Consider the following 2,574-nt stretch of genomic DNA (forward strand, 5'->3'; position numbering starts at 1 on the left):
TGATACTTACTTTGCATCATCTCATGAAATTGCAAAAAGTTTCTGTTAACATCAAATAGCAATTTACAACATAGCCTGGTCTGTTACAGGTAAATCGAAATGTTGCCAGTTTATGGTACCTGGAAATGAGTGAAATTCTTTTAAGAACCCTGGCTTGCTAATTCACATTTTTATACAATCCATAAGAAAAATTTACTCTAGCACAGACAGCAGACACATATCAAGCACCCCAAACTGATTATTGATCTGATTGTAACCAAGATATTGCTAGCCCATATTAAAGCTTATTTATTTCTTCCATAAGAGAAAGACAATGCACACCCAACAGGGTCCACATGCTGCGATCTGTCCCCAGCCTCAGCTAGTCGTGGATCACAGGCATGCACATACTTGGAGGATTTAGGGAGGTCTCCAGGTACGAGTCAGGAGTTTTCCAATGTGGTTCAGGCTTGCAGAGCATTGCCTGCTAACATTTTTGTAAAGCTCTTGTTCTGTTACAGAAATATCAAAATGTATTATTTCTCATGAAAATGTGTGTAAACAATAATTCTTCAAACTATACGTTAGTATATGAGGGTAATACAGCATTCCTTAGACACTCTGGCCAATTCCTGTTTTTTACCTGTGAAACAGGAATACACTAGAAGCAGGTTTATGACGCTCATACAGCTTAAGTTCCCAGGTGCCTTTTGTAGGACCCCCATCCAAGACTCTGGGAGGTCACGTGCTTTTGTATAATTTGCAAACGCAAGCTATTTTAACCATGGCCAGCTGAAATGAGGTCTCTTTCCAATCGGACTTTCCCTCCATCGATCACTTTCCCTCCTGTCAGGTGGTGCTAGCACAGCTTGGGAATGCTGTATTTGTTTTGTGTCTCTTTTTCTTTTTTTTTTTTAATTTTTTTTAATTTTTTATTTAACTTTATTTTATTTAACTTTATTTTATTTAACTTTATCGATCTATTTATTTACTTATTTTAACCTGAACAGAAAGGGACAGAACGAGAGAGAAGGAGAGAGAGAGAGCAAGAGAAAGCCACCAGGTCCAAGACTCAAATTGTCGTCAGCCATGTGGGGAGTTCAGTGCCTCCAACCGCCATGCCACTTGCTGGCTCCAGCGTCACTTTTTCTTAAAAATGTCGTCCCAAATTACATAAATTTCAAGCCTTATAAAACTTGCATCAGCCCCTGCCTGTAGGTGTTAGAATAGTACCCCTTTCACAGGTATATTGTGAAGATCAAAAAAAGCTGATAATGAGCAATGCCAGATATGCTGTGTATCTAATAGGTGCTAGCCACCATTAATTATTATTGCAGATGTTTGTCCTCCTCCCCTTCTCTCTCTTTCTCTCTCTCTCTCTGTTTCTCTCTCTATATATATATAAATGTATTTAAAACAAGGCTACGTAATTCCGCATTTTATAAATATGCTTAAAATGATTTTATTTTTGTCACAAACAGGGAGGGACTTTTCAACCCCAAACATGACTCTAGACATCTTTGCTTTGGTTGAGCCCCTTTCTCCATTAAAAAAAAAATTGAAAAATTACATTTTGAAATTGCATTAGGACAAAGACACATATATTAAAATATACTAAAACACTTTCTTAAACCTAAATATTTTTTCTCCTGATTTGAAAATAAATTAGAATAGTTTTGTGGGCCTTTAATGGAAAAAAGTTATGGGACCACTGTTGATTAATTTCCCAAACCACTAAAGACTCAAGAATGGGATGACAAAAAAGCAGTATTTTGCCTCTTCAGGTGCACCTAACAGAAACATGTTTACCAAATGACCTGTCTTAGGATAATGTAAAGCACTTAGTTTTAGTGTTCAAAATATGCACATGTATAGAGGGGGCATTAGCACACTAGTAGGGACTTATCTTGTGAAACACAAATGGTGTTTTGTTGTCCATTTTAGAGTTACAATATTAACAGGGAAAAGTTATTTTAAAAAAATAAGCGTTTGCCAATTTACAAATTACTTAGGAATTTCATCGAAACGTCTAAAAACACGTTGGCCTTGGTGCTGGCGCATCAAATAAATCTCAGATGAAACAAAACAAGCCGGCTTCCCACCGAAGGTGTGTTTGCAGGGCCCTGTGACTGCGTGCCAGGGGCTTAATCTGGCACATTTCTGAACTTTGCAAAATTAATTGTGCCAAAGAGAACACTATCAAACGCGTCCGGCATAGAGCGTAAACATCTGCAAGCTATGATTTTGCGCCATCAAAATGCTCTCCAGCTAATTTCATTTGGTGCATTACTCTGGAAGAAAACCGAGGCCAAGTGAAACTGCGGAAATGGGAACAATGCACGGAGGAAAAATCTCACCCCATTAAGGGATCCGTTCCTTCTCCGCACAAATAAACCCACCACGCCTTGCAGGCAAGACTAGAAGGCTCCAGGATATTCTCAAAAGGTCCCGCTCGAGCTGAGGAAGCCCAGCCATCAGGGAGGAGGAAGGTGACCTGCAGCCCTCGGGTCTGGGGGGCAGCTTAGGTGACTTATAAATCGAAACTTAAGTAATTCCCCCCCGCCCCCCATGCAGGGGCGGAAGCCGGCTTTCGTG

At 39.7% G+C, this 2,574-nt stretch overlaps 1 protein-coding gene across 1 annotated transcript in view; it reads left to right on the forward strand.

Moving 5' to 3' along the window:
* The first annotated feature begins 2,447 nt into the window (after positions 1-2,447).
* The window catches only part of LIFR (LIF receptor subunit alpha), an 86,756-nt gene continuing 86,629 nt past the window's right edge, over positions 2,448-2,574 (forward strand). The window contains exon 1 of the mRNA XM_027774875.1: positions 2,448-2,468. The gene's annotated coding sequence lies outside the window, so the exon portion shown is untranslated. The remainder of the gene's footprint in view (positions 2,469-2,574) is intronic.

Source organism: Tupaia chinensis, unplaced genomic scaffold (assembly GCF_000334495.1).
Source record: "Tupaia chinensis unplaced genomic scaffold, TupChi_1.0 Scaffold000489_1, whole genome shotgun sequence".
Taxonomy (NCBI): domain Eukaryota; kingdom Metazoa; phylum Chordata; class Mammalia; order Scandentia; family Tupaiidae; genus Tupaia; species Tupaia belangeri.